This window comes from Mytilus galloprovincialis, chromosome 5 (genome assembly GCF_965363235.1).
Source record: "Mytilus galloprovincialis chromosome 5, xbMytGall1.hap1.1, whole genome shotgun sequence".
Classification (NCBI taxonomy): Eukaryota; Metazoa; Mollusca; class Bivalvia; order Mytilida; family Mytilidae; genus Mytilus; species Mytilus galloprovincialis.
In genome coordinates this window covers 42,555,511-42,580,494 of record NC_134842.1, presented here as the reverse complement: position 1 = coordinate 42,580,494, position 24,984 = coordinate 42,555,511, and positions in this window count along the sequence as shown.

Sequence of the window (24,984 nt, the reverse complement as noted above, 5' to 3'; positions counted from 1 at the left end):
AGTTTAAACCGAACAATTTTCAAAGTCCCACACAATTTCCCTATTAATTAACGTTAATCTAACCTGAAAAAACCGAACCCTGTCAACACCGAATTCCGAACGCTTTTTGAAGGCTCGTTAGTAAATTTGTATCTAAAAATTACCTGTCAAAATCGATCAATACCAATCAAAACAATAAAATATAATTAATTATTTGCATGATTTAATTAAACAAACACAGGGTGGCAGAGTATCCACGAAGGTATTTGAGGTTTAATGAACTTGTGAGTTGTTATTACAAACTAATTAGCATGTCTGTGTGTATGTATAAAGTGATTTTTTCGTAAAGAAACGTTAAACTGGTCAGTTACCCCCATCGCCGATAATGACAAGAAAGGAACTTTCCCTCAGATCAATTAAATGAACCTTACTCAAATAATTACGGCCACAAAATCGAAACTGCCATTCTGTAGCTAAACTGTTTAATTAAATAATAGTTTGAAAGCCTTTTACCGGATTAAGAAGTCGTGCAACACAACAAGGTCAATGGATTTCGATTGCTGGATTCCCATTAGAGGCCCTATATATTTGATTCGAATGCTCCCGAAGACTTCCGTTAGTTATTTAGCAACGATAAAGTCCGAGAATAAACTGGACCCCTGCTGTTGTTTCACTGTTATCGTGTGCCGAAGTATCAACCAGCGGGTGACCAGTTTAGTCCGACAACTCGTGTGTACAATGACATTCCCGATTCAACTACGGAATCGTCATATGACAGTGACTGTGAATCTGAATTGGTCAGTGAATTAACGGATGAGATTATAATTATAAAAAGCAAAATCGCTCCACGTCGGACATCTCCCAACGACGAGCGTGATTGACGGAGTGGCGTTTGTTTATCAACAAAAATGTAGCAATAGTTATCAAAGGTACCAGAATTATAATTTTGTACGCCAGACGCGCGTTTCGTCTACATAAGACTCATCAGTGACGCTCATATCAAAATATTATATAGCAAAACGTCTATCTTTTATCTTCTTTTATTTTCACATTTACATCTAAATCAACACAAAAATAAACTGTCGGCTGTTGTGTCACAATGTAGTATGTCCTTATTATCTACAAAATTTCATGAAATACTGTTGTGTGGTTTCAGAGGAGTTGAGATGACAAACTGTTGCAGAAGTACATTGAAACAAATAAGTTCAAAGGGGCCTAACTCCTAGAAAAAAAATGAATCGTAATTTCCTGTCAATATGCACATCTACGTAGTATGTCCTTATTATCTACAAAGTTTCATGAAATTTTGTTGTGTGGTTTCAGAGGAGTTGAGATGACAAATTGTTGAAGTAGTACCTTAAAGCAAAAAAATTCAAAGAGGCCTAACTCCTATAAAAAAAATTGAATCACAATTTCCTGTCGATATGCACATCTACATAGTATGTACTTATTATCTAAAAAGGTTTCATGAAATTCTGTTGTGTAGTTTCAGAGGAATTGCGATGACAAACTGTTGCAGTAGTACATTTAAGTAAATAAGTTCAAAGGGGCGTAACTCCTAGAAAAAAAATTGAATCGTAATTTCCTGACGATATGCACATCTAATAGTATGTCCTTATTATCTAAAAAGGTTTCATGAAATTCTGTAGTGTAGTTTTAGAGGAGTTGCGATGACAAACTGTTGCAGTAGTACATTGAAGCAAATAAGTTCAATGGGGCGTAACTCCTAGAAAAAAATTGAATCGTAATTTCCTGACGATATGCACAACTACATAATATGTCCTTTTCATCTAAAAAGGTTTCATGACATTCTGTTGTTTGGTTTGAGAGGAGTTGCGATGACAAGAAACAGGACTGACGGACGGACTGATGGACTGACGGACGGACGGACGGGTCAAAAACATTATACCCTCCGCAACTTCGTTGCGTGGGGTATAAAAATGAATCCTGCAATTAGCCAACTATTGTACAAATAACAGGTACATACAAATAAATATTTGCTTTTTTGTACTTGTCCTGTTACCCCAATTCCACGTTGAGCAAGCAGTAATATGAACATTTCTGTTTCCAAACCAGTTCATTTTGGGGTCCTCTTCGCTGTCCGTGTTTCAACGATGTCGATTTTGTGAAATTAGAGACAATGATTTTGATTTTATAACTAAAGTTTCAAGTGTTGGGAGTAATTTCAGGATTCCTCTTATATGCGTTGCGGAATATATCGACTGTATACCTTTTGTTCCTCTGTTAAAAAGCTTTCGAATGAGATATAGGGTATATCTATAATTAGAGCTAAAAGGTCGCAGCAGTTCATTCCATTTTTCAAATTATTCATTTCATTATTCAAAATTTCTTATTTTTCTTAATTTTCACGCGTATTTTGGCATTTAGGTCCTCCGTAACCCCTCTAATAGTCAATGCTGCACATATCGTTTATACTCAGTTTATTCCATTACCAATAAGCTCTCATTTGGTGTATTAATTTTGTCTTGATTAGGGGCAAACGGCTTGCAACAATCCATTCCGTTATTCAAAATAAGCTATTTCTTAATGTTCAAACGTATTTCGATATTTTGTTCCTTCTGTACTCCTCTAATATGCGTTGCAGAACATATCGTTTATCCTCAGTTTATTCCTCTATCAATAAGCTTTAATTTGTATACAGTTTGCCTTGATTAAAGGCCTAGGCCTTGCATCAGTCCATTTCATTATTTAAAATAAGCTATTTCTTAATGTTCGAGCGTATTTCGATGTTTAGATCCTTCATTACTCCTCTAATATGTGTTGCTGAACATATCGACTATTTATCTTGTTTTCCTCTCTTAATAAGCTTTCAAATGAGGTAAAAGGTATATCAATAATTATGGGCTAAATGGTGGCAGCAGTCCATTCCATAAATCAAGTGTATTTCGATGTTTAGGTCCTTCGTTACTCTTCTAAAATGCGGCGGAACTTATCAACTATATATATTTTGTTTCTCTCTTAATAAGCTTTCGAATGAGGTTGAAGGTATATCTATAATTAGGGGCTAAAGTCTCGCAACAGTCCATTCTATTATTCAAAATATTCATTTCATTATTCAAAATTGGCTATTTCTAAATTTTCACGCGTATTTTGGCATTTAGGTACTCCGTAACCCCTTATGGTCAGTACGGCACATATCGTTTCAACTAAAATTATTCATCTATCAATAAGCTTTAATTTAGTGTATTAGTTTTGCCTACATTAGGGACTAACGGCTTGCAGCAGTTCAGTCCGTTATTCAAAATAAGCTATTTCTTAATGTTCAAGCGTATTTCGATGTTTAATTCCTTCGTTACTCCTCTAATATGCGTTACTGAACATATCTACTATATATTTTTTTTCATCTATTCATAAGCTTTTGAATGAAGTATAATGTATATCTATAATAAGGGACTAAAGGGTTGCACCAGTCCATTCCATTATTCAAAATATCCATTTCGTTAATCAAGATTGGCTATTTCTTAATTTTCACGCGTATTTTTGAAATTAGGTCCTCCGTAACCTCTGTAATGGTCATTACAGCACATATTGTTTAAACTAAATTTATTCCTCTATCAATAAGCTTTAATTTTGTGTATTAACTTTGCCTTGATAAGGGGCTAACGGCTTGCAGCAGTCCATTCCATTATTCAAAATAAGCTATTTCTTAATGTTCAAACGTATTTTGCCGTTTTAAGGTTCTTCGTTATTCCTCTTATATACGTTGCAGAACATATCCACTATATATTTTTTTTCCTCTCTTAATAAGCTTTCGAATGAGAAATAAGGTATATCTATCATAAGGTACTAAATGGTCGCAGCAGTGTATTTAATTATTTAAAATATCCATTCATTATACAAAATTCGCTAATTCTTAGTTTTCAAGCATATTTTGGCATTTAGGTCCTCCATAACCCCTGTAATGGTCATTGCTGCACATATCGTTTATCCTCAGTTTATTCAATTATCAATTATCTTTAATTTGGGGTATTTTTTTTTTGCCTTGAATAGGCTCTGACGGCTTATAGCAATCTATTCCGTTATTCTAAATAAGCTATTTCTCAATGTTCAAGCGTATTTCGAGGTAAAGTTCCTTCTTTATTCCTCGAATATGCGATACGGAATATATCGACTGTATACCTTTTGTTCCTCTGCTAAAAAGCTTTCGAATGAGATATAATGTATATCTATAATTAGAGCTAAAAGATCGCACCAGTCCGTTCCATTATTGCAATCATTCATTTTGTTATTTAAAATTTCTTATTTGTCTTAATTTTCAGGCGTATTTTAGCATTTAGGTCCCCCACAACCCCTTTAATAGTCAATGCTGCACATATCGTTTATACTCAGTTTATTCCATTACCAATAAGTTCTCATTTGGTGTATTTATTTTGCCTTGATTATAGGCTAACGGCTTGCAACAGTCCATTCCGTTATTCAAAAAAAGCTAATTTTTTTTATGTTCAAGCGTATTTCGATGTTTAGGTCCTTCGTTACTCTTCTAATATGCGTTGCGGAACTCATCAACTGTATATATTTTGTTTCTCTCTTTATAAGCTTTCGAATGTGGTTGAAGGTATTTCTATAATTAGGGACTAAAGTCTTGCAACAGTCCATTCCATAATTCAAAATATCCATTTCATTATTCAAATTGGCGATTTCTACATTTTCACGCGTATTTTGTCATTTAGGTACTCCGTAACCACTCTAATTGTCAGTACGGCACATACAGTTTAAACTAAATTAATTCCTCTATCAATAAGATTTAATTCCGTGTATCAATTTTGCCGAAATTAGGGGCAAACGGCTTTCAGCAGTCCATTCCGTTATTCAAAATAAGCTATTTTTTAATGTTCAAGCGTATTTCGCTGTTTAATTCCTTCGTTACTCCTCTAATATGCGTTGCTGAAAATATCGACTATATACCTTTTGTTCATCTCTTAATAGGTTTTCGAATTGAGTATAATGTATATCTATGATTAGGGACCAAAGTCTCGCAACAGTCCATTCCATTATTCAAAATATCCATTTCATAATTCAAGATTGGCTATTTCTTAATTTTCACGCGTATTTTGGACATTAGGTTCTCCGTAACCCCTCTAATGGTCATTACGGCACATATCATTGATACTCATGTTATTCCTCTATCAAAAAGCTTTAATTTGTTGCATTAATTTTTCCTTGATAAGGGGCTAACGGCTTGCAGCAGTCCATTCCGTTATTCAAAATAAGCTATTTCTTCATGTTCAAGCGTATTCCGATGTTTAGTTCCTTCGTTACTCCTCTAATATGCGTTGCAGAACATATCGTTTATAATCAGTTAATTGTTTTATCAATAAGCTTTAATTTGGTGTATACTTGCTGCATTGATTACAGTCTGAGGGCTTGCAGCAATCCATTTCATTATTCAAAATAATCTATTTCTTAATGTTCAAGCGTATTTCGATGTTGAGATCCTTCGTTACACCTCTAATATGTGTTGCAGAACATATCGACTATATATCTTTCTTTCCTCTCTTAATAAGCTTTCGAATGAGGTATAAGGTATATTTATACTTCAGGCTAATTGGTGGCAGCAGTCCATCCCATAAATCAATATCCATTTCATATTCAAGATTGGCTATTTCTTGATTTTCTTATGGCCATTGTCGCACATATCGTTTATACTCCGCTTATTCCTCTACCAATAAGCTTTAATTTGGTGTATAAATTTTGCCTTGATTAAGGGCTAATGACTTGCAGCAGTCCTTTCCATTATATCAAAATAAACTATTTTTTTATGTTCAAGCGTATTTCGATGTTTAGGTCCTTCGTTACTCTTCTAATATGCGTTGCGGAACTTATCAACTATATATATTTTGTTTCTCTCTTAATAAGCTTTCGATTGTGGTTGAAGGTATTTCTATAATTAGGGGCTAAAGTCTCGCAACAGTCCATTCCACTATTCAAAATATCCATTTCATTATTCAAAATTGGCGATTTCTACATTTTCACGACTATTTTGGCATTTAGGTACTCCGTAACCACTCTAATGGTCAGTACGGCACATATTATTTAAACTAAATTTATTCCTCTATCAATAGGCTTCAATACCGTGTATTAATTTTGCCAAAATAAGGGGCTAACGGCTTACAGCAGTCCATTCCGTTATTCAAAATAAGCTATTTCTTAATGTTCAAACGTATTTTGATGTTTAATTCCTTCGTTACTCCTCTAATATGCGTTGCTGAACATATCGACTATATACCTTTTGTTCATCTCTAAATAAGCTTTCGAATATATTATAATGTATATTTATGATTAGGGACTAAAGTCTCGCAAAGTCCATTCCATTATTCAAAATATCCATTTCATAATTCAAGATTGGCCATTTCCTAATTTGCACGCGTATTTTTGACATTAGGTCCTCCGTAACTCCTCTAATGGTCATTACGGCACATATCATTAATACTCATTTTATTCCTCTATCAATAAGCTTTAATTTGTTGTATTAATTATTCCTTGATAAGGGGCTAACGGCTTGCAACATTCCATTCCGTTATTCAAAATAAGCTATTTCTTAATGTTCAAGCGTATTCCGATGTTTAGTTCCTTCGTTACTCCTCTAATATGCGTTGCTGAAAACATCGACTATATACCTTTTGTTCATCTCTTAATAAGCTTTCGAATGAAGTATAATGTATATCTATAAGTAGGGACTAAACGGTCGCACCAGTCCATTCCATTATTCAAAATATCCATTTCCTTATTCAAGATTAGCTATTTCTTAATTTTCACGCGTATTTTGGACATTAGGTCCTCTGTAACCCCTCTAATGGTCATAACGACACATATCATTAATGCCTGATATTCATATGATGAAAACATAATCTTTTTATCAGTTTGATTTAGGTGCGGAGCTGGCATGTCAGTGAACTGCTAGTAGTCTGCTGTTATTTATGTATTATTGTCATTTTATTTATTTTCTTTTGTTTCATCTTCTGACATCGGACTCGGACTTCTCTTGAACTGAATTTTAATGTGCGCATTTTTATGCGTTTACTTTTCTACATTGGCTAGAGGTATAGGGGGAGGGTTGAGATCTCATAAACATGTTTAACCCCGCTGCAATTTTGCGCCTGTCTCAAGTCAGGAGCCTCTTGCCTTTGTTAGTCTTGTATGATTTTTTATTTTAGTTTCTTGTGTATAATTCGGAGTTTAGTATGACGCCCATTATCACTGTACCAGTATACATATGTTTTAAGGGGCCAGCTGAAGGACGCCTACGGGTACGGGAGTTTCTCGCTCCAATGAAGACCCATTGGTGGATTTCGGCTGTTGTCTGCTCTATGGTCGGGTTGTTGTCGCTTTGACACATTCCCCATTTCCTTTCTTAATTTTATCAATTGATTCCTCTATCAATAAGCTTTAATTTCGTGTATTAATTTTGCCTTGATTAAGGGCTAATGACTTGCAGCAGTCCTTTCAATTATTCAAAATAAACTATTTTTTTTATGTTCAAGCGTATTTCGATGTTTAGGTCCTTCGTTACTCTTCTAATATGCGTTGCGGAACTTATCAACTATATATATTTTGTTTCTCTCTTAATAAGCTTTCGATTGTGATTGAAGGTATTTCTATAATAAAGGGCTAAAGTCTCGCAACAGTCCATTCCATTATTCAAAATATCCATTTCATTATTCAAAATTGGCTATTTCTACATTTTCACGCGTATTTTGGCATTTAGGTACTCCGTAACCACTCTAATGGTCAGTACGGCACATATCGTTATATATATACAAGTCTATATATATATTCTTTTATATGTTATCTCATCCGAAATTTTGAATTTTATGCATTTTTAATGCATTTTTTATTTTTATGTATACTATTTTTTTAACTTTTCTGTAACCTTTGTACTTGCATGGTTTTATGAGAATAAACTATCTATCTATCTATCTTTAAACTAAATTAATTCCTCTATCAATAAGCTTTAATTCCGTGTATTAATTTTGCCAAGATTAGGGGCTAACGGCTTTCAGCAGTCCATACCGTTATTCAAAATAAGCTATTTCTTAATGTTCAAGCGTATTCCGATGTTTAGTTCCTTCGTTACTCCTCTAATATGCGTTGCTGAAAATATCGACTATATACCTTTTGTTCATCTCTTAATAAGCTTTCGAATGAAGTATAATGTATATCTATAAAAAGGGACTAAATGGTCGCACCAGTCCATTCCATTATTCAAAATATCCATTTCATTATTCAAGATTGGCTATTTTTTAATTTTCACGAGTATTTTGGACATTAGGTCCTCCGTAACCCCTCTAATGGTCATTACGACACATATCATTAATGCCTGATATTTATATGATGAAAACATAATCTTTTAATCAGTTTGATTGAGGTCCGGAGCTGGCATGTCAGTTAACTGCTAGTAGTCTGCTGTTATTTATGTATCATAATTGTCATTTTATCTATTTTCTTTTGTTTCATGTTCTGACATTGGACTCGGACTTCTCTTGAACTGAATTTTGATGTGCGTATTGTTATGCGTTAACTTTTTTACATTGGCTAGAGGTATAGGGGGAGGGTTGAGATCTCACAAACATGTTTAATTCCGCATCAATTTTGCGCCTGTCTCAAGTCAGGAGCCTCTGGCCTTTATTAGTCTTGTATATGCTTTTTAATTTTAGTTTCTTGTGTATAATTCGGAGTTTAGTTTGACGTCCATTATCACTGTACTAGTATACATATTTTTAAGGGGCCAGCTGAAGGACGCCTACGGGTACGGGAGTTTCTCGCTACATTGAAGATTCATTGGTGGACTTCGGCTGTTGTCTGCTCTATGGTCGGGTTGTTGTCGCTTTGACACATTCCCCATTTCCTTTCTAAATTTTATGAATTTATTCCTCTATCAATAAGCTTTAACGTCGTGTATTAATTTTGCCTTGATTAGGGACTAAAGGCTTGCAGCAGTCCATTCCTTTATTCAAAATAACTATTTCTTAATGTTCAAGCGTATTTCGATGTTAAGTTCCTATGTCATCCCTTAATATGCGTTGCGGATCAAATTGACTTGATAACTTTAGTTCCTCTCTTAATAAGCTTTCGAATGAGGTATAAGGTATATTAATAATTAGAGACTAAAGGGTCACAGCAGTCCATTTTATTATTCAAAATATCCATTTCATTATTCAAAATTGGCTATTTCTTAATTTTCACGGATTTGAAGGGTTTTTCAGGCCCGTGCCCCCACTCTTATCGAGATATATATATATATATATATAGTGAAGCGCCGTAAACACACACAGAGTTGAGTTTTTCAAATGCAAATAATGAAGTTTAAAGATCTTATATATGTGGTATTTTACTTTATTTCTTTAAAGACTGCCAGGTATATTACTGTAAATTCTTAAATTATTGCGAGGTTTTTAATTATTGCGAAAATTGCGACAGAGTTGTAAACGCAATAATAATATTCGTAAAAGTTAAAAATCGCATTTAAGTCTAAAATGACAAAATCGCAATAATAAATGCACGCAATGATTTCTGAATCTACAGTAAGTAGTTATATAAAATCCATAGTCCAAGTTTAAACCATTTTCACTCATCACACCATTTGTTAATAAACAAATAGTTAAAACCCAAAAGTTTTGTGTTGTTAGATTGCTGTCTCGTCGATGTATACTCACACCACCTATTATTCAGATCTCTAAGAGATATAAATATGCTAAAAGGTCATGTGTGTGAGAAGTCACCTTAAAACAAATGTCTAAATAAGAAATGCATGCATCTATTTGTTTTAATTATATTATAATTGTGCAGATCAGAAGATCTTTCTATATAATGATATTTCCCAGTTCAAAGTCTTTTATTAAAACCATATATTTAACACCAAAACGAAATTGTTCTCCAAATTAATACTCAGATACATGTACAAACACTTTGGTTTGTTTTGAGACTAAGAAGGAGCGGGAAATGTAACTGTAAGCTATACATTATAAATCAGCATGTGTTAACCCAACTAACATGTTTATTTAGATAGTGTCCAAAATTGTTAAATGATGATAGGGCGAATGAAGCGGGAAATATAACTGTAAGCTATTATACATAACATGCTGATTACGCATTTCTCACGGATATTTGATACAGGGAAGGTCGTTGTTTTATCATCTCTACCACAAGTACACATTCCATCCTCTAGTTTCCGCTGCAATTTATAATTAATCTGACAGTGCTCGACATCATTCTAAAGTATTTTGCTTCACCGATAAAGGATTAGATATAAAAAAGAATCAAAAAATTATTAATATGATACTTTAAATTGCAACAGTCTTTTTTTAACTATTTTTAAACATCGACCATCTTTTCATTTATAAAAGGAACCATGTATATTGAAAAAAGGGAATATGTTAGTTTGTTCCAGGGCGTTTTATCCTTCGATTTGGAAAACAAATGTTTGTTCCGAGCAAACATAACTATACCCCCTTGAAAAAATGAATGTTGGGGCTAAACAAATATTTGGTTTTCATTTAGAAAAAAAAAATAATTATGAAATTCATTTCATGATTCAAAATAAGCTATTTTATAATTTTTACCCGTATTTCGATTTTTAGGTACTTCATTACTCCTCTAATATGCGTTGCGGAACATATTTATTGATCATCTTTTAATAGGCTTTCGAATGAGGTAAAAGGTATATTTGTATTTGGGGGCTGAAGTGTTGCAGCAATCTAATCCATTATTCAAAATATCCATTCCATTGTTCAAAATTGGCTATTTCTTAATTTTCACGCGTATTTTGGCATTTTGGTCCTATGTAACCGTCTTGAACGTAATTGTGGGTTTTCTATCAATAGCTTTCACATGGTGTATTTAAAGTTTTTCTTATTTAGGGACTGAGTTACTGCCTCTAAATAAAGTTTTATTACTGACGAGTCACAGCAATTCATTCTTTTCTTAAAAAGAACTATGTCTTAATTTTTATATAAAAAAGAAGATGTGGTATGATTTCTAATGAGACAACGGTCCATAAGAGTTTTAAATGACACATAATATGCATTATGTATTTTTCGACATGTTAGATCCTCCGTTTCTCCTCTAATATGCGTTGCGGAACATACTAACTACATACATTTTGTTCTTCTATTGATAGGCTTTCGAATGAGGTATCATGTAAATATATAAGTATGGGTTGAAGGGTCGCAGCAATCCCTTGCATCATTCAAAATTGGCTATTTCTTAATCTTCACGGTTATTTTGGCATTTATGTCCTCCGTAATCTCGATCTCTCTGATGGACATTGCGGCACATATTATTTATAACCTAAACCATTTTGTTTCTCGATCAATGAACTTTCAAATGGTTATAACGTTTTCCTTAATTAGGGGCCGACAGTCTCAGCAGTCCATTTCATTATTTAAAATAAGCTACATTTGTACTTCTTAATGTTCACATGTATTTCGATTTTTAGGTACTTCGTTACTCATCCGCGTTGCGGAACATATTAGCAATATACATATTATATACCTTTTGTTCCTCTATGATTAAGCTTTCGAATGAGCTTGAAGTTATTTCTGTAATTATAGGGCTGAAGGGTCACAGTAGTTCATGTCATTATTTCAAAATATTCATTCAATTATTCAAAATTGGCAATTTCTTTCTTTTCACGCATTTAAGTCCTCCGTTACCTCTTTTATGGTCATTGAGGGACGTATTATTGATACATTTTGTTTCTCTATCAATGAGCTTTCACGTGGTGTATAAAGTTGTCCTTCATAAGGGGCTGACAGGTCGCATCAGTCCATTCCATTATTCAAAGTAAGCTTTTCCATAATGTCCACCCCCATTTCGATTTTTAAGTCCTTCGTTACTCCTCAGATTTGCATTGCAGAACATTTTGACTATATATCTTTTGTTCCTCTATTAATAGGCTTTCGAATGAGATAGAAGGTTCATATGTAATTAGGGGCTGAAGGTTCACAGCAGGCCATTGCATTATTCAAAATATCCATTCCAATTTTCAAAATTGTCTATTTCTTAATTTTCACGCGTATTTTGGTATTTAGGTCCTCCGTAACCCTTCTAATTGTCATTGGGGCACATATTATCAATAAAAATTTTGTTCCTCTATTCATAACCTTGCAAATGGTGTATAAAGTTTTCCTTAATTATAGGGCTTATGGGTTGCAGAAGTTCATTTCATGATTCAAAATAAGCTATTTTATAATGTTCACCCGTATTTCGATTTTTTGGTACTTCATTTCTCCTCCAATATGCGTTGTGGAACATATTAACTATATACCTTTTGTTCCTCTTTTAATAGGCTTTCGAATGAGGTAAAATGTTTATTTGTAATTAGGATCTGAATTATCGAAGCAATCAATTCCATTATCTAAAATTGGCTATTTTTATTTTATTTTCACGCGTATTTTGGCATTTTGGTCTCCTGTAACCCTATTAAACGTCATTGTGGTTTCTCTATCAATAAGCTTTCACTTTGTCTATAAAGTTTTCGCTAATAAGGGCCTGAGTTACTGCCTCTAAATAACGATATTGTTACTGACGAGTCGCAGCAGTCCATTATATTATTAAAAAAGCTATATTTCATAATGTTTATGCATATTTTGACATTAAGATCCTTCGTTACTCCTATAATATGCGTTGCGGAACATATTAACTACATACATTTTGTTCTGCTATTAATAGGCTTTCTAATGAGGTATTATGTATATCTGTAATTAGGGGTTGAAGGGTCACAGCAATCCATTCCATCATTCAAAATTGGCTATTTTTAAATCTTCACTGTTATCTTGGCATTTATGTCCCCAACCTCTTTAATGGTCGTTGCTGCACATATTATTTATAACCTAAACCATTTTTGTTTCTCTATCAATGAACTTTCAAATGATTACAACGTTTTCCTTAATTATGGGCTGATGGGGCGCATTCATCCATTTCATTATTTAAAATAAGCTACAATTGTATTTCTTAATGCTCACATGTATTTCGATTTTTTGTCTTTCGTTACTCCCCGCATTACATTTTAGCTATATACTTTTAGTTCCTCTATAAATAAGCTTTCGAATGAGGTTAAAGGTATTTCTGAAATTAGGGGATGAAGGGTCACAACAGATCATGTCATTATTCAAAATATCCATGCTATCATTCAAAATTCTTTCTTTTCACGCGTATTTTTGTCATTTAGATCCTCCGTAATCCTTCTAATGGTCATTGCGACAGCAATGAACTCTCAAATGGTACATAAAGTTTTCCTGAATTAAGGGATGAAATGTCGCAGCAGTTCATTTCATCATTTAAAATAAGCTATATCTTAATGTTCACGCGTATTTCGATATGTAGGTATTGTTACTCCTCTAATATGCGTTGTGGAACACATTAACTATGTACCTTTTGTTCCTCAATAAATAAACTTTCGAATAAGGTATAAAGTATATCTGTAATTAGTGACTGAAGGGTCGTTGTAGTCCATTCCATTACTTAAAATATCCATTCCATTACTTGAAATATCCATTCCATTACTTAAAATATCCATTCCATTATAATCAAAATTGGGCATTTCTTCCTTGTCTTGCGTGTTTTTGGTATTTAGGTAACCAATGTAGTAATCATTGTGGCTCAATCGACATGTTTTATAATCAGGGGATAAATAACAGCAAATACATAAATAAAAATAACCTTAATCATATGGGCACAGGACGTTTGCGCTTTTTCACCTGTAAAACGATACGACATTTGCGCTTCAAATACTATGGACATTTGCGCTTTAAATTTTGATTCACCAGTATTAAATTGACCGGACATTTGCGCTTTTGCACCTATTGTCGTCTATCTGTAATTTTAAAGAGAAGTAATTATTGCGTAAATAAATTTAACTTATATTTGGCATTAGTACGACACATGGTCCAGAATCATTCCCTGTACATTATAATGAACAGTTCTACTCGACTCATCCTGATATTTTTATCTTTTTAAAGAGCATCATTGAACAACAGTATGTGAATCACATTAGATTCGTTATATTGATGAACAGGCATCCCTGTCAAGAATTGGGAAAGAGAATATTGAATATATATTTGAAATGTGTGCGAAATGCCAGTCTGAACAGATAAACAGAGCTAAATTTGTCCAATCCTTGGTCTTCATATATCAAGCGAAAACTGACCTGTGATGACTGTACGTGTTTTTAGGTCTTTAGAATGTTTACCTTTAGCTCAGTGTATATAGACTTTTAAACACATATCAATGTGCTATGAAATGAATGTGCTATGAAATGTGCTATTAAATGATTTTTTTAAACCTTTAACCATAAAGAAAAAATATTATTCTGCCAGTATTAAAGAGGAAGATATGATAGTCATAAAAATCAAATATTGCAAAAGGGCAAATGTCCTATGTTAACAGCGCAAATGTCCTTTTTTAAAAAGCGCAAATGTTCTATGATTTGAAGCGCAAGTGTCCAAAAAAATAAGCGCAAATGTCCTATGAAAAAGCGCAAACGTCCCGCGCCGAATCATATATATGTCTTGGTTTTCAGGAAACAGAAATACAAACTATATATCATTATTCAATATACATCACTTAACATTGAATTTTGACTACTGAAAAATTAATAATGGACATACATCAGTGCAATGCTTTCTGTTCTTAAATTGTCTGATCTAGCCAAGAATTCCTTGCTAAAAATTCTGTGGACCTCCTACGGCACCTATTAGTAGTTAACGATTTGTTTTTACTAAACAAATTAATTTAATGTATGATCTGCATGTACGTATCGCTTAGAAAACGGCCATATACCATACGGCGCGGGACGTTTGCGCTTTTTCATAGGACATTTGCGCTTTTAATTTTGGACACTTGCGCTTCAAATCATAGGAAATTTGCGCTTTTTAAAAATGTACATTTGTGCCTTTTACATAGGACATTTGCGCTTTTGCAATATTTGTTTTTATGACTTCCTTCCTCTTTTATACTGGCTTGGGACCGACAAGTCATATTTTTTAAAATGTTTAAAAGTTTATATACAGCTAAAAGTTAACATTTTAAAACACATAAAACACGAACAGTCATCACAGTTCATGTTTCGCTTAATATCTGAAGCCTAAAGAGTCAAAATAAGTAGCTCTTGTTATCTATTCTGACTGGTATTTTGTCCACATTTCAAATACAAAAATCAAGTTTTTCTTTCTCAGTTCTTGACTGGAATGCCTGATCATCAATATAATGAATCTAAATGTAATTCACTGAGTGTTGTTCAATGATACTCTTCAACAAGATAAACATAGCAGGATGAGTTAAGTAAATCGTGATTCAATTGTCACATAATTTTTGCAGATAGTCTGCAAATTTGGAACATCCAAGTTCACTTATACAAAGGTAAAAAGCGCAAATGTCCAATCAATTTAATACAGGTGAATCAAAACATAAAGCGCAAATGTCCATAGTATTTGAAGCGCAAATGTCCTATCGTTTTACAGGTAAAAAAGCGCAAACGTCCTGTGCCCATACCATAAGGTCAATATTAATCATCGATGTAATTTGCTCTATTGGATGTTTGAAATTTCAACGGAGGCAATTTCTTGGCATGACAAGCCAGCCTCTTAGCGATAAAAGAATATTTTTGAAAGAACTTAGCATTTTGCTACCTTTTTATTCTTCAGTTCGTTTTTAAAACCTCTTTGTTTCTCCAATTTGAAAAATTCAAATAAAACGAAAACTGAATTTTCTTTCATTAGTGAATTCGAAAAATACTGCTTCATTACTTATTTCAGAGTTTGAACACTTGGTGCTTAGTTTCACTTCATTCGTAGTTGACAAGGATGGACAGATTCCATGTCGAAGGTCAGTGTCTCTCTCCAGGCGTCCCAGTTTTTCTCTACATGCCATGAAATAGCGAATAATGATAAAAGTGGCGTTAAAGTCCAACAATGAACACACCAATCATTATGTATCCTTCACGTTTCACAAACAGATCATAGTTTTGTTAAACATAAATATTATTATTTGAAATTGAATTTGACAATAGAAATTTCCCAGAATCGTTTAATAGTGAATCCGGATTACACTGTAATATGTGCCGCTGGATATGAAAAAGCTCAAACTCTAAAAATTTTGAACAACTAGTGGAATAGATAATTTTAAAGCAAAACTATCTTAATATTGTGTCAGCTACCTTAAGGGAAAACAATAAGTTATGAGAAGATATATAACATTTACAAGGATAAGGTTACATTCCTTACTTAAAGTCGACACCTAATAATGTAGAATATCTATTTCCAATAGAAAAGAGTAATTCTGAGAATAAAGAGAGCAGTCGCTATTCAAAAGGAGCATGTTTGGAGGGTTGAGATCTCTAAAAACATGTTTAACCCCGTCGCAATTTGCCCCTGTCCCAAGTCAGGGACCTCTGGCCTCTGTTAGTCTTTTATGATTTTTAGTATTAGTTTCTTGTGTATAATTAGGATTTTAGTATGACGTCCATTATCACTGAACTAGTATACATCTTGTTAAGGGACCGGCTAAATGACACCTCCGTGTGTGGAAGTTTCTCGCTACATTGAAGACCCATTGGTGGCCTTCGACTGTTGTCCGCTCTATGGTCGGGTTGTTGTCGCTTTGACACATTCTCCATTTCCATTCTCAATTTTATGTCTTTGACAAGCAATGCTTTAAACCACTGACAGTCTCTTTAACGATCCCATGCACAAAAATGACAAAACTAAATAACAAAGTATATTGTCCCAGCTAGCCTGAATAGTGTAGGTCTCAGCTCGAGAGTTCCCACTAAAGGCATTTCGTTTTTTTTAGATAAAAAGATTTGAGATACCCAGTCTACAAAATTAAACAAAAGTTCAAAATCTGACTCTCGTCTGTACTAATTGTTTCATTGGCAATTTTACTACATTTTCTCATTATTATGTTGCTTCATAAATGTCTTTAAAGATGAAACTTCTGTTGGTGGTTACGGTTCGGAGATGGGCTGTTCTGTCCTTGTCAGATTTCTCATACATGTTTTTCTATATTAATACTCTAGTTAGAAGAAAATAGCTTGCAGTTATCCGCTATCTCAAGAAGTTTAGACATTTGCTTTAAATAACATGCGATGAAATAAACACTTGAAATGAGTGAAATTCTAAAGATGGCGTAGACATATTGATTTATTAATTGATTAGGATAAGATATCTGGGTTTTCAGTTGATTGCATCCGTTTCGTTCTCTCACAAGTACAAATGAAGATCTCGATCATTGATTATACTGTTCTGTTAATTTCTGTGTCATTTTGTCTCTTGTGGAGAGTTGTCTCATCGGTAATCGTACCACATCTTCGTTTTACAAGTACAGAAAATTTTGGAAAGCTCATTTTTAATTATTTAATTTTTTTTAATCGAATATTCCAATCGTTACACCATTTTCCAAGGTCATGAATGCTTGGCGCCTTTAACATGATTTAACCCTGTCACATTATGTATATATATATAAATATATATGCCTGTTCCGACTTAGGAGCCTGTAAACCAGAGGTTGTCATTTGTTGCTGTATATCATATTTGTTTTCCGTTCATTGTTTTAGTACATATTTCATTTTTTTCATTTGTCATTTTGAAGCCTTTTATAGTTGACTATACAATATGGGTTTTACTCATTCTTGAAGCCCGTGCGCACGTGGCGACCTAATGTATATCTGTAGAGAGTTGTCTCATTGGCAATCATACCATGTATTCATTTTTATATTGATACCAGTTTATAGGCATTCAATTGCACCAGAAAAAACTTAATATGGGGAACCTTTAACCTATTTTCAATACAATTAAGAAAGGGAGCTTCCCGTTTTGATAAGATCTGTATTAGATATTTTTTTAATTATTTGTTATTGACTTTGAACTAACTGTTAGTAACTGCGAGTAACGTTATGTGTCTGTTGTTGTTGTGGGGTTGAATAAATCCCTGGCACGTCCAGGATGTGTTCTGTTAGTTGTTTTGTGCTTTCGATCAATCTGATGAGTTAAGCCCTTTTCAATGATTTTTTTTATAGTTTGTTCTTATGTTCTATGTACTAGTTCACCATGCACTGTCCCAGGTTATCAGGGAGTTCTTGGGGCAGCAAACTAGTTTAAATCCGCGTCATTCTAAATGTGCATGTAGCAAGTTAGTAGCCTGTATAAATCTGTATGCTTGCATTTATTGCTATATATCATAATATTTTTCCGCTGTTGTTGTACATAAGTCAGGCCGTTAGTTGTTTTATATTTGTCATTTGAGGCCTTTCATAGCTTGCTATATGTGGTTTGGGTTTTGCTCATTTTTGAAGACCGTACGTTAACTAATAGTTGTATAATTCTTGTGCATTTGTTCTCTGACCATGTGGAGATTTGTCTCATTGGCAATCATACCAAATCTTCCTATATTTATATATATAAATATACTAGTTAAGCATTTTTTGTAAGGGAAACCCCGAAAGATTACACGATTAAATAACTGGTGAAAAACTTCATTGATTGTAGAGTAAAATTATCTCAGTGAATTAAGAATGTCGATGTTAATCCAATTGCGTACCATATATCATTAATATAAGGGACCTATAATCATGATAATCATAAATTAAATCGTGCCAGTACCATAGAAGAAAAGTTCCAGTCGGTGAACAGTCCATTACTGTAAACCAACTTATTTTCGCCAGCGATTTATTTTCGCGACTTTCGCGAGTAGAAAAATAACGCGAATATAAATCGTCGCGAATATGTCAATCTTTGATCTTTCCTTAATAAACTTCATCAAGTAAATCAGATAATCGCGAAATTTAATAGCCGCGAAGTGGTCAAGAAAGGGTAAAACGCGAAATAAAGTATCCGCGAAAATAAGTTGGTTTACAGTATGCGGACTGTGGCGACTGGGCAGGCGCGGATCCAGAGGGGGGTTCCGGGGGTTGGAACCCCCCTTTTTTTTGGACGATCAATGCATTTGAATGGGGACATTTAATTGGAACCCCCCCCCCTTTTGTCCTGGGTTAGGACCCCCCCCCCTTTGTCCTGGGTTAGGAACCCCCCTTTTTAAAATGGTTGGATCCGCCCCTGCTGGGCCATGTACTATGCGGCAAAGAAATGAGATGTTCTAATATTATTACACCTGCATACCAAATATTAAGACTGAGCAGCTTTATATGGGTCCATCTTTGATTGACAGACATTCCATCACAAACTTCAACATAGAAAGTATATATAATATATAAGCAAAAGTTTCAAAGTCGACCATGCATTCATATAATATTCATAATATAGCTCATGCCAGTGGAGTGCATGCATATAGTGTTTATGCCTGTTTTATTTTACTTTTATTTTTTGTGTGACTATATGATTTGTGCAATCTTATTATTAACTTGTGCTATGTTTTAAGTGTACTATATGCTTTTAACTTATATATGTCATTTATGGTATCTTACTATGCATTATATGTTTAAAATTGTGTTGTTTTTCATGACTTTTGTATGTGTGTATTGTATTGTGTATGTGTGTATTGTATTTTGTTATTAAGTCGATTTGAAAAGCTCACTAGAGCTTGTGTTATGTAGTTTATTGAATATCGACTCTAAATAAAACTTTGAATCTTGAATCTTGAATCACGGATATGAGTTTTGCTAATGCTAATACAACTGAGTGTTTTTGTTAATTAGTATCGTCCTGAATATCATGAAATATTGTCCATTGGACGTGAAGCAAACAACTTATATCCATACATTGTTTTTGATGTTTGGTCTATTATATCATAACGCAGGAAAACGAAACCATCCAAATTCATGTTTTCGGTATAAATCTTAACGTCATTCTTGTGTTGGTTACAGTTTGACATTATTACATTGAAAAAAACAAAACAACAAAAATTAATTAAGTTAATTAATTAATTAAGTCTCATTGTAGGTTATTAGAAAAAAATGAGTATGGTTAGATTATTAAATGCATGTAAACCTAATATTATATGTAAAACTGAAGTTTCTTTTCAATTTCCTTCATTCTTTTTAATGCATTAAATGTATGTGTATAGATAATCTGTCAAAGTTGTCCCATTTCTAGAACATGTACTATATTTTTCTATCTTTGAGTGGTTATTAGAAAATCCCAAAACCTTAGAACTTGTTGTTTTAGCATGTTATTGTCTGCATGCCATAACAGATTAATAGCTTTATTTTGCCTTTTTATAACTGAGAAAAAAATCTCCACGGCTTAGATCATGCAGGACTGTATCCTACTGATGTAAAGTTTAAAAAAAATACAAATCATAATACTAAATTACATCTTTTCGCGCCTATTGATAAAACTGTTGCATATAAATGTTTCACTCAATTGATGTATTTACTTTGGCGTTGCTAATGATATAAGTGCGAGAACTATTAGACGGTGCATCATTGAACTGAATTGACCTGCGTAGGCGTAGGTGCAATAAAGTTGTCATTTCACTTATCAAGCTTTTAACCACATAACGGTAACCAACTCATCATGCATGCTGATTTTGAGCACGCGTCTAATCGTTTCAGTCCCTTTATGCCCGCGTCACACTGTCCCGATTTTTATATACGATGGACACCCGAATGCGAAAATTGTAAGTTCGTACGAAGTTGGTCCCGATCTCGTTAAAATACCAAAAAGTGACCGAAGCAAGTACGATGAATAACGAAGTCTATACGATGGTGCCGAACTTATATACGATAGCAATAGATGGACATACGAAGGTTAACCGAAGACGGGTATTTAAGCTTCGTATCTCAGCCGAAGCCTACACGATGGATCACGAAGGCTACACGATGGATTACGAAGGCTACACGATGGATTACGATGATGGCGCGATGGCCATACGATGTCTAAAAGATACGAACAGAATTTCGACAACATATCGTTTCTGTACAAGTCTGCCATGCATGGCGGGAAATCGATCTTTTTGTCTAATTCTTATAAAACTTAGTTTATTATCCCCTCGCCTACTACATGTAAGTTGCGTGTAGATACAATTGTTATGGACACTCTAGAACCAAAATACACAAAACTTGGTATGGTGTTACTCGTTAAGAATATCTTAAGCGCTATTGACTTTAAAGTTCAAAGGTCAAGGTCACAGTGGCAGTTGTATTACAAGGCAATATCGCCCTTGTGGACACTCTAAAATTAATATGCTTCAAAAGATTTTAACCACATTTGGTATATTGTTCCTCCTTGTAATGATCTGACATTTTTTACGTTCAAGACCAAAGGTCAAGGTCATGCAGATGGACTTGTTTTTTCTCCTTGAAATAGCATAATACACAGGAAATTGGTTGCTCATTTTTAACCTGCTGGTTCTAAAGACAATATTAAAGGTATTTCCAGTTACTGAATGTTTTGGTTGATTTCTAAAAAATTAGTTTATGTATCAAATATGCATATTCAATTTACAATTTTCTGCATGTGTCATATACAAATATAGTGTCCATATTTGTCCCCAATATGTTATATACGAGGGGATGCCACGCTCGGAATTGCCTTGTTTGAACTGTAAAATGTGTGCACTAGTCTGAATAATCACCCATAATTATGCCCATGTTTACTGCTCTATCTTAAAGGTAAGGTAATGGGTTCGTTGATCCCTTTTAAGAAGAAAAAAAGAGCTCTTTCCAGGAGAATATCATAATAATATAGACAAAAGGAAGGATGTGGGGAAAGCAACAAATGCGGCAAACTATGACATATAGAAAACAAAATGGTTATGGAGTAAACATTTGTGTGACAACAACTCAGACGATACATAAAAAATCAGAAAAAATTGGTTTCCCTATATACGTGTACCTGCAGTGTTGGTGTACGAGGCGCGTTTATGATTTTCATTATGTCACTTGATATGAAAAATTGACAAAAAATAATATTTTACTTGTAAAAGTAAATCCTGAGCCTGTAATAGCTGCTCTTCTTGTTCCATTTGAATTAATAGAAACAACGCTGTCGCCTTTCTTGTTCTCATAGAATCATATGATATGAGCTCCATATTTTGTGAACGTCTTTCTTAACTGTCGTATTAGACTGACCAGTGCATATCGCGCATGGCACTTTAAATGTATTTTAGCGCGAAAATTAACTTTTACATTTAGCTGGATTTATTGCCGTCGTAGTTCCATCTTGTCGCCTTCGTACTCTTATTCGATGGCAACACGACGGGATTACGAGGTCTTCACGAAGTCGTGTTGCCATCGTAAGACCTTCGGGTATCTTCGTGATTCATTCGTGTAGACATCGCAATGTCAAAACTGCCCGATGGAAACGATGGAAACACGAATGCAATACGATGTGCAAAGATACATTCCCGGTGACATTACGATGGTGAGGATGGTGATACGAACTCAATACGAACCCTCAACATCGGACGCACCTTCGGGGATTTTTTAACATGTTAAAAAATTTAGAACCCTTCCCGAAGTTGTCCCCGAAGGCTAGAAAAAGTGGCCGATGGTTAAAGATGGTTAAAGATGGCACTACGAATAGCCCGATCTGGATACGATCAGTCCCGATTTTGAAAATTTCCATTATCGTGTTGCCATCGGCGTAAAAATCGGGACAGTGTGACGCGGGCATTAACAAATACCGCTGTTATGAAAGACCTTTAATAGATACTTTCAGCTTCCTTTTTTTAATCATTAATTAAAATATTAATTCTTCCGACTTGGGTATCTTGTTATTTAAATAGATGCCTTTGGTTTTTGTTTTAGATTGCATTTCTGTAATAAATAGGATTTTACCGAAAAGCACTAAACTTAAATATTTTGATATACGTAATTCCAGAAACATCTCTTATTATCATATATATGGGATGTGATATGACTGTTGTTTCTCTACTATCTGATACTATCTAATATTTGAGACCATTCAGGTAAATGGTATTTTTTTCAATCAGATTATTAATCGGTTTTGTCTAAAACTACTACATATAAATTCAACATATAAAAATACAAATCATAATACTAAATTGCATCTTTTCGCACCGTTTGATAAAACTGTTGCATATAAATGTTTCACTCAATTGATGTATTTACTTTTGCGTTGCTAATGATATAAGTGCGAGAACTATTAGACGGTGCATCATTGAACTGAATTGACCTTCGTAGGCGTAGGTGCAATAAAGTTGTCATTTCACTTATCAAGCTTTTAACCACATAACGGTAACCAACTCATCATGCATGCTGATTTTGAGCACGCGTCTAATCGTTTCAGTCCCTTTAACAAATACCGCTGTTATGAAAGACCTTAAATAGATACTTTCAGCTTCCTTTTTTTAATCATTAATTAAAATATTAATTCTTCCGACTTGGGTATCTTGTTATTTAAAAAGATGCCTTTGGTTTTTGTTTTAGATTGCATTTCTGTAATAAATAGGATTTTACCGAAAAGCACTAAACAACCTCTATAAAATTATCTAAATAATCGAGGTCCCGAATTTAAAGAAATTTAATTCCCGACATCCCGAAATTAGAAAAAATAAATCTTGGATCCCGAAAGGGTCAATCCCGAAATCAGGCCCGAGCTTAAAAACACCCGATCCCGACGTCCCGAAAAAGTCCTGCCCCTCCCTCTGCCATGTAGTTATCAAAATTTTCGTGTTTATGCTGCATACATCAGATTTTTTTTTTCTTTCTCGATACTCAATCAAACAACTCAGACTAAATGATCTTATTAAACATATTGCGGATAGCCATTTAATAAAAAAAGTATAGAAACTAACTAACTAATTGTATTCAGTATAAAACCCAGCACAAAAGGATCATCGCTGAAAAACATGAGCACATATCATACAAAAAATTATCAGTTTCCCTTTATGAGGGGGGATAGGAGGGGTCTTAATCCCGAAATCCCGGACTTGAAAAAAATCCCGAGGTCCCGAATTTAAATAAAGCAAATCCCGACATCCCGAAATCCGAAAAAAAGGATTCCCGGATCCCGAAAGGGTCAATCCCGAAATCCCGAGTTTAAAAACACCCGATCCCGGAGTCCCGATAAAGGTCCTATTCCCCCTCCTTTATGATCCTGTATGTATCCATACCAAAATTGTAAAAAAACAAAACACAGTTCTTTGATTTGCAAAGAACGACAATAAATTCTAGGTTATCATTATTTGAACTGAAGAAGGTTATAAAAAAAACCAAAAAAAAAACAACACTGTAAGTCAGAAAAATAGTCGTGAAACATTTTCTGATTAGCTGAAGGGTGGTTTGCATTCGACAATCCTCGGTAGAATCCGATACTCTAGCTCCTTCCTAGATGAGGGTACGGAATCGGCCGAGTTGAGACGAAGACAAGTTTTTAAGTTTTAGATCTAAGTAAATAAAAACATGACAATTGGCTTTACATATACAGTGCGTGCCTAGATCGTAAACGTCACACAAAGTGCTAATATTTAGATACGATGAAATCTTAAAAACCTTTTTATTAGATGTTATGATGTAAAACGACAAATTCTATGCGTGGATTAAGTATGTAGACACTATGAACGTTTTATTCGATTTTAGTTAATGAAAACAGAGTCTCTGATGAAAAGAAGACAAAGTGTTTTAGCTTTTAGATCCTTAGTCTATATTGTGAAAAGCGAACTATTTTTAGATTTAAATGCTGCAAGCTTGTTATTCTTTTTACCCGTGTGAATGTTAGTGAAGTAATTTATTTTACAACATTTATCTTTTACTATTTTACTACGTAAACATATATAACCCATAGGCGGATCCAGGGGGGCCTGGGGGCCCGCCCGCCTTTTGTGTGGGAAAAATTGGTTGCTTATATAAGGAATCACTGACGCATGACTGGAGCCCCCCTTAGGTCAGTCAACGGGCCCCCTTTTGAAAAGTTCTGGATCCGCCACTGTAATCCCCCTGTATATATGTCCGGTAACTAGCCTAACAATTTTTAACGCAACTAAGAATGCATACTTCAAGCTATGTGACCTACCGAATTAGACTATTTACTGGATTTGTTATCTCATACGCAACACGACGGGTGCCAA